Source organism: Megalops cyprinoides, chromosome 22 (assembly GCF_013368585.1).
Source record: "Megalops cyprinoides isolate fMegCyp1 chromosome 22, fMegCyp1.pri, whole genome shotgun sequence".
NCBI classification, from domain to species: Eukaryota; Metazoa; Chordata; class Actinopteri; order Elopiformes; family Megalopidae; genus Megalops; species Megalops cyprinoides.
In genome coordinates this window covers 15,929,438-15,941,844 of record NC_050604.1, presented here as the reverse complement: position 1 = coordinate 15,941,844, position 12,407 = coordinate 15,929,438, and positions in this window count along the sequence as shown.

Here is a 12,407-nt window from a genome sequence, read left to right as displayed (position 1 = left end):
GAAAATTAGCAATGGTGTGTCACTCAGCTTTGCATATTGAATTCAAAAATGTATTCATAGATTAACCTCTGATTTCTCTCTCTCTCTCTCTCTCTCTCTCTCTCGTTCTCTCTCTGTGTCACGCGCGCGTACGCATGCACGCACACACACACACAAATTATTATTCCTATAAATCAGTATAGACATATCACGACCAAATTCCAAGCTATCAGGGTAGTTTAAACTGATTTTTATGCATGCTAATTACAGCGTCTGTCTCATTAGAGGGGTGTTGAGCTCAGATGATTTTTATTTTTGAGCATACAAAGCCAGCATAACTCCAGCCTTGCCTACCCACACTGTTCGCTGTTCGGTTTGGCTGGTAATTTCCAAGAAAGCGATGTGGAATCAATCTTTCACAGCTGTGGGGTATCACTGCTGAATCGAAAGAAATGTTCTGCCAACCAAACAGCCTTCATTGCTATTCACAGTTGCAGCCCAGCTTCTTGGTACCTGTCCTTTTTTAGGTGTTCTGCGGTAATCTGTGCTTGGTTTTCTGCTTTGATGTATGCATTTCATTTGCACGGGAACAAAATTTGCACTGATCAATGCGACGTTTCAATAACTCGCACTCTGAGCTTTGGATTCTTTATGGACCCTCCTGGCAAACATCTAGCTGAATTCAGTGACAAAAGGCTCACCTCTGTGTGGACATCCTACACTGTACTGCAGTACCCTTCCGACTCATTTTCCTTAGTTCCCTAAAGAATGTACTGACTTCATACCTGTTCTTTGTGAATTTTCCAGTTATATTTCCTAACACTGGACACCACAAACAGTTAAACAATCAACCATTTGAACGCAGCTGATTAAGAGAAGCTCATTTATGATGAAAATAGAAATGGAAAGACAAGGATCCTTACAGATTTAAACAACTAAAATATTAAAAATCAAACAGTTCGGGGGGACAGGTAAAGGTTTAGAACAGATTTCTGAAGCACAAATGTTATTTTTAGATGCCAAATGATACTTCTAGATTAAAAGCAGGGTATTTTACATGCTATTTTGGCTGAATTATGTTTCTTGACAAATATTTGCAAGATTGAACATTTACTTACTGCTCAAAATATGCCTAAATCCCAGGTGTCACATGATGAGAGTGGCATGCTGAAACTCGTTTGTTAAAGGAATACCTATGAGGGTAAAAATAATAATCCAGGATGGGGGGGGTTGACTAAATTTGGGACATCAGTTAAAATACCCTCGGGATGTCGGGGGAACTATTCCTGTGTGAATGATGCTTATCATAAATTAGATGTGGTTAGGGTATATGCAGATTCACACTGGCTCCTATGGATTACTCCAACTGAGAGCCAATTCTCAGGTATTGCACATCGTAAAGCCCTGTTGGAGTGACACTAGTTGTGTACAGGCAGGTTGTAAAGATCCGCTATTTATGTGTGTGGTTCAGAGATCTGCTGCTGATAGTGAGTGTACTGTAGACATCCCAGCATATGGCAGGCAGAGGGGCTAAGCTAATCAATCAACAACATAGAGGCAGTGATCATCTTGTGTCCTTAAATTTAGACAATACATGAAGTGTGTTTTTCATCACTTGATTCCCCACTCATCAAATTACTGAGCTTTTAGATATGAAATATCAAGACACAAAGTGAAAAAAAAAACACTTTTGGATTAACTTACCCTCTGAGACACTTCTCTGTAGTACAAATCATGACCTTACACTGACTAATAAAATTCTCTCTCTTACATGACAGGAAGGTATTGATCTTTTGAGAGAGTTGAGGAGAATGATTAGGCATCAACAAAACAGGGACATATTTTAGTTTTTAATTATAGGATCTGTGCTTTTTGTTTAATTTTTTTACTGAATTCAAAACACTTCAAGAGATGAGATTTTTACATGGTTGTCCACAGAACACAATCATATCTCATCAGGGGATCCATAATATCCTATTAGGCACCTGCTGAGAGACATCTGTTAGAAATTAATGGTTTTTGTTTTAGGCATTTGCCATTTTCCAGTGGTTTCCATAGCAGGCATGGTACTGCATTACTCTCTGTCCTATTTACCTATTTTTTCTAAACTGAATTCTGTGTTATTCAAACTCATCTTGTATGTAATAAACTGAAAATGCATTCTAAATGTACAAGATATCAGCCATCTTGATACAATAGTTTAGTTCTCAGTGAGCATCACATTTTGGCATACCTTGTGTAACAAGAAGCCACAATTAACACTTGGTTGGCTTCATTTAAATGAAACCACATGCTCACAAGTTCCCTAAGATGCAATTTGTTTCAATTCCCACACGGTTAACAATTTAACATTTTTCATTATGGCTCTGTGTTTCTAAATGGCTGGTGTTTGGACGGGGGAGTGCCTTACCCCCCTGAAATGAAATGGGTACAGTTATGATTAATCCCTTCATTTGCTTAGAGAAATTTTAAAATGGGATAGCTCCATAACAATTCCACACTCCCTGAATCTGAATGTAATAACTTACAAGTGAGTCTCACTCTGCTCCTCAGAGCTGCAGTGTCTACAGAAGGAAAGTATTGTGGAATATGAATAGAGAATCACGATTGGCTGCAATTTCAGACAGAAGCCCTAGAAACAGTGCTCCTCACTGAAAGACTAGCTAATGTGTGCACTGATTGAGTGGCTCCCATTGTAACAATGTTTTACAGCTGTCCAACATGAATAGTCCCATTCAGCTCCTGTTAAGTTTTGAAGTTGGGTAAATTGTTCCTAAGAGTATCCCTGACTACGGACATGTGTTATACAGGTGATTTATCAGACAGCAATAAGACAGACCTAGGGATGGGACCAGGGCACGGCAGACAGCTGGGCACTGCCAGCCCCATGCTTTGTGAGATTCCTGATGTACTTTTTCTCTGGGCATGTGGGTCAGACAGGAGAGCAGGACTGCATTGATTCTTAATGGTCGCTTGGAGAGAGCTCAGTCAGACTGCAGAGGTCACACACCACTACGTCACATCTCTTACAGAGCAGCTGGTCTTTCACATATGTTCCTCTCACAAACTGGCATCAGTGCCTGCAATGAACCCCTCTAAGGACATCTGACTCATACTGGCACAGATCTGACTCCTTGTACTCAATGACTTGGTGAAAAGACATTAACTATGCAAAAGCAGAGCAACGTCAAATGGTATATGTTTTGAATGTCTGTATATGAGTGTGAGTGAGTGAGTGAGTGAGTGAGTGAGTGTGTGAGTGTGTGTGAGTGTGTGTGTGTGTGTGTGTGTGCGTGTTTGTATGTGTTTGTGTATGTATGTGTGTACGCGTGTTTGTGCCCGTGTGAGGGTATGTATGGTCACATGTGTTTGTGTGTATGTGTGTGTGCATGTACATGTTTGTATGTGGTTGTGTTTGTGTGTGTGTGTGTGTGTGTGTGTGTGTTTGTGTGTGTCTGTGTGAGTGTATAAGACTGAGGCTGAAAAGAGGTGTTGCTCACTACAAGACCCTTTGTGGCAGCATATGTTCAAATGTTCATTACTGATGCTTTCTTCCTGGCAGTCTTACATACAGATGGCTACATGCATCTCTGAGAAGAGTCATGTTACACTAAGCATCAGAAGAATCACTATTTATACTTGTCTTTAATAAAACAAGACATACAATAAGATACATACATCATGACAGTGTGAAAATGAGGATGGAGATGGAGAATACTAATATCTTGATCTTGGCGAGATGTTCCTGTGGTCTCTTATATCACAGCCTGTTATTAATGGGCTGTATTTGGCTGCTGAGTCCTTCTAGATTTGAAACTGCTGGCTGTGAGGGTGAGTGACAGTGAAGCCTCCCAAATGCTTGAGGTGTGAAGGCACTGTTCTTTTCACAAGCCAGACAAACTGGTTCAACTCGTTTTTTTTTCTGATTTTCACCAGGCTTGACACTGAACAGGTTAAATCACCTCATCCTGTGCATAATTACTTCCCTGATTAATGAGGTGATTTAGTGCTTAAAGCCATTTAAGCGAGTGACTTTGAATGATCTAATGATCAAACTCACAATTCAAACTGACAGTTCAACAATTGACACCAAAAACAATTAGTTTGTAATTAGCATTTACATTATCAATTACTACTTAATTAATGATTAGTAATCAGTAATGCTCAAATCGGAGCATGATATTTTCTGAAGCATCACACATGCATAGACTGATGAGTTTCTTGTGATGCTCTGTATACTGTATATATGTAGGTGAGCATTCCCAGTTATGCTGTATGTTTCGTTTCCTTTTCCTGCAATCCTGCATAGTGATTTCAGACTGATAAACCTGTACTTGCACTTCCAAGATACTGTACCCTACTTTAAATACATAAAGACCCTTCAGCAGATGTATCTGCTCTCTGATATGCCCTGCCTGCAGGCAATATATAGAGGCAACCCTGGATCCTCTGATTATTTGTTGGTTTCAGACCTCCAGACTGTGAGAAATAAAGCAGACAGCCAGTTAGGTGTCAATTTCGAACAGAACACATTGATAGATAACAATGATATACTGTTTCTGGCCTAAATTGAACCCATACCAGATATAACAGTATTCTCTGAGGTAATTTCAGTTATTTAATCTGGCCTGTTTCCTCCCTGGCAAAGCAACTAGCAAATGTCAGCTCAGTACTTGTCACAGGAATGATAATATGCAGATGGGAACTGTTACGCAAACGGCAGTGCAACAAGTTCTGAAAGTTGCGGCACTTTTACTCTCTGAGAGTACTTCTCCTTGATGTTGTTCGTGGCATCTGCTCTGTCTCCATTATGTTAATTATGCAAAATGTACCCATCGTATAGTCTCTCTATTAACAAGACAACAATGTAAATACACTTTAAAATGCAGGGCTATGAGATTCCAAAACAGCGGTGTATAGCATACCGATATTGACAATGTTATATTTCTATGTTCTTAGGAAGAAATGCACACATGAATGTTCTTCTTGAGAAGAAGGAAGCTACACACTTGCAATCTTGCATTCAAGGATGTTGTTGCTATGTAGGGCCGTTGCTATGGAGGAGGCTGGCTGCTTTTTGGTATCTCTTCAGTGATCCTTTGAAATGTCACCACAGGGGGGAGCTCTATCTCTCTCCTTTTAACAGACAAACAAAAAAGTTCAGTAAATAATTTAACTTCGGGAATCACATACAAAACTGACTGCCATGATGGAAAGTTGAAGCAGAGATACTTTTGGTATTCAAACCAGTGCCATGCTTACTTGTAAGGGAGTTGTAGAAGGAAGCATAGTAGAGAGAGAGAGAGAGAGAGAGGAGAGAGAGAGAAAAGAGAGATGGAGAGCAGTCGACTCCAGGGAGATTCTGCCCACAGCCACAGCGATTTGATTCATTACTCCCGGATACATTATTGCTGCCAATTGCAGAAAACAGATTACATTCCCATAGTATGAATAAAACAAATTAAACGAGTGATTAATGAATGAAACAGCTCTTCCTTAGAAGCCGCTTTTCAAACCCATTAAACAACATACAGCAAAGGGCTTGTGTACATGTTCAGATGCATTAGACATTCCTACAATAGCAGAATATATTTCAAAATATTGTTATTTTTTTTTTACATTGTAGGGGCATCTCTGGGTGAGTTAATAGTATTACAACTGAAATGCTCCCACACGAACCAAAGCTTAAGAATGCCGTGGATTTCCTAGTACGGTGAATATAATGCCATTGTGAGCATGTATCACAGATCTGTGTTACTCTGACACTCGGTGTGTAAGCACACATGCTGCTTTGGCAGCGTGGGCTGGCAGCTGTGTGTGCGAGAACAGCCTCCCTGCCCCTCGGGCCTGTGGATGGAGCCAGCTAAAGCCCCACTACTGCCTGCACACCCACAACAACAACACAGCCTCAAAGACAGAATCCACAGATGCATTCTGATGTCTTTCCAGCCTCTTTTTTTTCCCCCTCCTTTCTGGAGAGAGCCATTGTACAGCACATTAGTGTCAGAATGCCTTCGGTGACACATTGCAGTTGGGCCTTGGGAATGTCCTCACGCTGCCACACATTTTTCATAAACGGTCCTTGCCAAAAGAAAAATGTATTAATGAGATAAATCTCTCAATGATGAAACATTTCTGATATTATTGCAGTATTTATGTAAATTGTTTGTGGATCGCCCTGAGAGAAAGTGTTCTCGTAAAACGAAGCCTGTTAGCTCAGTTTCAGTGACCCACGTAACCCAGTTTGCGGTAGTCGCAGTGTGGCCGTGCGGAAAGCGCTTCCCCAATCACTCGACATTAGCGTAAGCACACCTCCCTGCTCTCCTCAAGGCCCAGCCGTCTGAAACAGGTGAATTGCTGCAGCCTGTTTAACGCAAACGCACATGCAGTTTGCAGGAATGGTGAGCAGGGACCGCTCACAGAGCACAGTTTACTGTGTGCGGTTAACTGCTTCCAGGGGGGATTGCGTGCATGTTCTCAACGACAGGATACAGAGAGCTTGCTGTACGGACATTGGGCTGGGATAGACCCGACCGGAATAAAGATGAGAGTGCAATAATCCCGCCAAAGGTGGCCCTTGTTCCTGCGCAACCTGCGCCAGAAAAAGATCCAAGCAAATAAAGCCCCCTGCCTCCCTGCCCCCTCTGCTATTATGGTTCCATTGTCCTCAGGTGTCAGATCTGTTCCATGGTGCCCCCCCCCATACACCCCCCCCCGTCCCATTCCACTCTCCTGTCCCATTCGTCTCCCAACGCTCTTGCCACATCACCAGCCAGCTGCTCCCACTTTGCAGCGGGAGTCACAGTCATTTCCCCTGTCGTCTCTGTCCTGGCCGGGTAATCACTCACGCTCTCATCTAAGGACACAGCCCCCCCTGGCCCCCTGAGTCTCACCGGAGCAGGAACCACGCGCCCCCATCAGGGACCTCATCCCCAGGGTCGGGTTCAATCACACCGAGCGACCCGGGCACATGCACAGCGCTTATTTCACCGTGGATTCATAAGTCCCGAGATCACACATGTGCACTTACGCATTATGCATGAGGCCTGCTGTGTCTGACACGTCCTACGAGACACACCGTGCAAGGTTGATCTGTTTCCCCCAGCAATATGACCCTTTGATAGTAACTGAATTCAATTATAAGTGCTGTTTCCTCCAGGTAAAAATAACTACAGTTCAGGCAAAAGTATGGTAATGTAAATTACACCAGTGTGGATAAAGGTTTGGCACCTCACAGTTACCCCTTTGTTGCAACTTTGACCTCTACTGGTACAACATTGCTACTGCAATCCAGACAGCCAGACGTACTGCATATAATGCTTTGCTAGAAAAGGTCACAACATGATGCCTTGCCCAATATTTGCATAGTGGAATGGAGCATCCCTAGACTGACACTACAGTGCCTCATGTTGTACACTACTTTAATTAGAAAACAAAGGGCTGAGGTGTTATGTTACAGTGTATTAACACAAATTAACACATGCAAACATAATACATTAAATGCATTACAGTACAACATTTTTGCCTTCTGTGTTAATGAGACTGCTTTGGGTTCTCACCAGCAATGCCCAAACAAGGTTAGAAAAATAATGCGTGTAGCATCCTCTTAAACCTAAATGCAATGCAGTGGAATTACACAGCTCAGCTCATAGAAGGCATCACCCTGTCATGAAGTCAGGAAAGCAAAAGTGAGGTGCCTGAGCCCTGACCACTGCGGTTGACTGTGCCCCACAGGGGCTCCTCTCTCCCCGAGTCTGCAGCTCCAGGCCTCCCTCCCGCCTAATGAGAGTTCAGCGGAGGGAGCTGTGTTCACTCCGGGAGCAAGGCCGGCTGCCTGCTTAACGGAAAGATAAATCCTGCCTCATTAGAAGGCAGATCACCATGGAGACCATGGAGTTGGCCAGCCCCTGCAGCGGGATGCATCAGGAGCTCGTGGGGGCAGAGCCCGAAGCGGGCGGCCATGTGCCCGCTTGGTATGTGAGTGAAACCCCCCCCAGTAAAGAGGCGCGGATTCCGCGGAGTCCACTGCCAGGTTTAAGAGGTAAATAATTAGAGCGGGCTCTCGGGCGGTGGCTTTGAGAGCTGCGATTCGCCTGCTCTTTGGCTGCTTTGTTAGTATGGGTGAGGCCAGCCTCTTGGTAAATCCTCAGAGAACATGGGGGCCTCAGAGCTATAGAGTAGGGCTGCCTCATTCATAGAGAATGATTCCCACAGCTCCTCTCGGGCACAGTGCTGGGCTCCTGCCAGGAGGGGGGGCTGCCCCAATAGAGAGCAGGAGAGCTCCCCACTCGAAACCAGGCCCTGTCTTCCCCTCAGAGTGCCACGCGTGCTTGTCATGCTGCCATGGATACCGTCTAGCAGTCTATTATGACTAAATGGGACAAAGCATGACCCCTCATTTGCAGCATGAGATGGGTTTTTTTTTTCTAAGATCACCTCCTCTGTACAGCAGTGTGACACTGAACAAAATAAAACAATCGTATATCACATCTTCAAATCATATTGCCCCAGGCTGCGCTGTGTAGTGCCATCAGGTACTGAATATATTTGCAAACGCGAGTATTCACAAACCATAAAAACACGGGAAAACGGAGTAAAAAAGTGTATTTTAATCTCACGTCAAATCAGACTATTCCTGCCACAGTAGACAATTTCACAGAGGAGGCTGAGGCATGTCATGCTAATTATCTCTCTCCCTAAAACATCTCTGATCACAAAAGGAAACAATTAACAAGCTTTGGTGCCTCTGCATCTAGATCTCAGGCATAAAGATGTGGTGATACACTATCTGTTCAATCAGCAAGGGTTCGCTAAAGGCAGAGGCATATGCTACAGAGAGAGCTGCTGGATATCACCTAGCTGCTACTGAACATCAAGAAGCATGCTTTTATCCCACACACATGATTGTAGGCCCTCTCATAGCACATCTTTATTTCCACACTACTCATTCTGCAAACCGGTGGTCTTCTCCACTTTAGGTCAGAGCAAACCGTGTGGTAACACGCTTTAAAAAGTGAGAGAGCTAACATTCTGTGAATATTTGGAGAAAAAAAAAACAGCGTCAGCTAATAGGTATTAGCTAGCATCTTAAAAAGAGTCCCTTTTTAATATTCAAAGAGGATTTTAAAAGAAGTGAAATGACAGGGGTGGTGTTAGGTAAGCAGGGCTGGAAGAAAACTGAAGATAATCCACAGATGCTGAGGCATTCCAGATTTGTGCTGTGCTTGGTCAAATCTTTAAAACATTAGCTATGGTGGACATGCATGAGTTTACTGTTCCCTCCTTGCAGCCAGCATTTATGCACTAACAGCAGAGGCCACCTTTGTCACATAACTTAAATGTAATTTTATGGTCAAGCCCTTGGCACAGTGAAAGGTAAAGAGATCAAGGACAATATACTGACAATTAGAGTGAAGCTTAAACTGTTTTCTTCTGTGAGCAAATAACATTGAATCAATCTCAGGCTTGAAAGGGCAGCAATCTGTATCCATGGCATCATTAAAGTGATCACAGCTAGGTAGCAAGCAAACTACCTCGATAAACAACTGCTCCATATAAGTTAGTATAAATTGCTTTCAAATCAATGCAATTAGCTTAAAAAGATATGACATTACCATTTCATAGATAGGAGGAGCAATCGCCATAAATTAGTATGTCAGTCAAAGCAGCAATGTAAAAACTGTGCCATTATTTAACAAATATAAACATTACAGATATTCACAGTCCCCTGGCATGAAGTTAGCATACGCTGGCTGTGCCACGCTCCCATTGTTTTTCCTTTATAAAGAGCTGCTTCTATAGTGTCATCTGTGGGCGCTGTCCTGAGGCAAGTTGGAATGTAACGCTGACTCTACTCTGTTGGCGAATCCAGGAGCCCCCAGGACTAACGCCCTCAACGCAGTCACGGGTGTTTGTGTGATACTGGAAAGCGCTGTTACTGATTTAGCCCTTATATCCATCCATATGCGGTTTAAAAAAAATCAACAGGTTGAGAGCAGTTTGCTGTTACGCTGGTTTGGAATGTTTCGTTCCTGCTAGCCTGTAAACACACTCTGACAAAACCCAAAACCCAAAACCCAAAACTCAAAATCCAGTACCCAAAACTCAAACGTGATGGACTCTTGTGAGAGGAATCGTGTGAAATTCTTCTGTTTTTCTTGTCATTTTTCATATCTCCTGAACAACTGCTCTCTTAGTGCCTCAGACGGGAAGACTTCACTTTGCAGAGGCACTCTGGGTACATTAGAGCAGAGGCCAATAGAAAAGCATCATAATGATTTGACCTATGACTGTTAGACATTCTGCATCATTAAAAAAGGAGTCACAGATCAGCCTGGTACTGCGGCTGAAGCTAGTCTTTAGAGTTCACCATGTGCAGTGACCACAGAAAAAGGGCAGAGTTTGCCTTTCACAGCTCAGATATACTCTCTGAGCACTGCTTATGTTACACACAGCATTGATTGGGAAAGTTGTCTTGTAGTTAGGTTGCTGCCATGATAGTATTAATTGTGAAGCTGCTGTAATCGCCGCTTAATGAATTACTTGAGATTGTGACACTAAACATGCATTAGTGACTCTCATTCAGTTCAAAAGAGACCTGCTTAGCTGAGGTGCAAAGCCTAATTAGGATATTATAAAGATGTGTTCAGTTTTGCCTCATTGAATTGATTATCTAAACTTGACGCTTCAATTAAGGGAAAGAAAGTTGACACCTTTGGAAAAAAAAAATGATCTCAGTGAAGATGTTCTCTTCAAGTACCGGGAAGGTGCCAGTCACACTTCAGTGAATGGAAACAGCTGGAGAGGAAAGAGAGGGAAGATTCAGACATGCAAATTCCCTGGAAACTGTCACCAGCGCTAAAAGGTCTATTACATTAGCCCATCAGCTTGTGGAAACTCAAAAGGCTGCCAATTCATTGAGACAAATTAGCATTTTAGCTTCACTTAGGATGGACTTATTACATCTACCTGAACCATCCTGACAGATCCTCCCACTGAGTCTGTAAGAGGAACGACGTTAAATATTACAAAATTAGTTCATGGCTACTTCTCACAGACACTTCTCAGTAGACACTGTGAAATGATCCAGCTAATTCTGAGATGATCTGCAATCTCTTGTGACACATTGAACTTTAGGGTTTGTTCAAACAACTTTTGGTGTTATAGCAGGGCTATAAATGGCTCGTCCAGGTTGCAAACAGCTCCATGGTACACAATGCAGCAATTATGAGCTTAAGTCAGTGCCTGACTGAGGTCAATGAAATACAGGTCTGCCAATCTTGCCGCTTAACAGAAGCTGGATTTTTTTCACCAGTTTCCCCTCATTTTCCTGCATCAAAATATGATTCCTCTCATTACAATGTTGCCAAAAGTTTCATACCACCAAAGCCCCCCAGAGACTCTACAAGTCATCTGGGACCACCTGAGACCCAGTTGTCATGTACTTCAGAGTCATGGAAAAAAAATGGTACTACATAATGTGAGTCTGATTCAGTAAAGCTATTCATATATGTACATATTTATACTATTTTTAGGCTGGGTTTTTAGAAGGTGAGGTGTTTTTGAGCTGTGTTGCCTATTTATTTTATTCCCTCATACTGGTGTCAAGGAGAGGAGCGGCTGTTGGGTTTATCTACCAGTGTACAGCCTATGCACACACACGCCAAAGGGTCTGTGAGTCGCCTGCCTCCCCTTGTAATGCTGAATATGTGCGCAGACCGCACACCTCTCAGGGGCTGACAGTGCACAGAGGTGTCTGAGGGGAAAAAAAAACAAAAATGCAGCACAGCGCGGCTTTCAGAGGGCAGCAGCGGACATCTTTATGGGAGTCTAATAGAGACCCCTCTTCTAAAGAGGTGGACAGAGGCTTGACCACAGAGGTCAATCATTCAGAGAGATTGGATTTTTTGTTTTTACCTCTCAGCTCCTGTGCCTCTTCAGGATCCATGCTGTGCCTCCTGTTTTTTTTTTTTTCCCGAACAGCGGCTGGCCGCCACTCGAATTAAGAGCAAATGGAAAAAAAATGGTGAGACACCAGACCCCTAAGTGGGGGCTTAGAGAAAAGCAGTGATGGGTGTGATAGCTTTCTCCTGAGCTGTGCTTTTCTCAGCTCTTTCACTGTGTGAAGGTAGTTCACACACACAGTGAATAAGGCTGTCTGCCAGGAGACAAAATAATGCGCGTTAAGAAAAATACAAGATGTCTAGTTACTCGTCACACATGTTTAAATGTGTGCGAGAAGTAAGAGACAAAGCACTGAGGGTTCTGGAGCCCTCAGACGGCTCCCTCCTCTCTCATACTCAGCCTTTCTGTTTGGGCTGGAGGACCTCTCCCGTTTTATCTTTATTTCCCCCAGAATTGTAATTATCACGAGGTGCCATTTCAGCACAGAGGCGTGGAGCCACGATGGCTGAAGGGTGCACACGTTG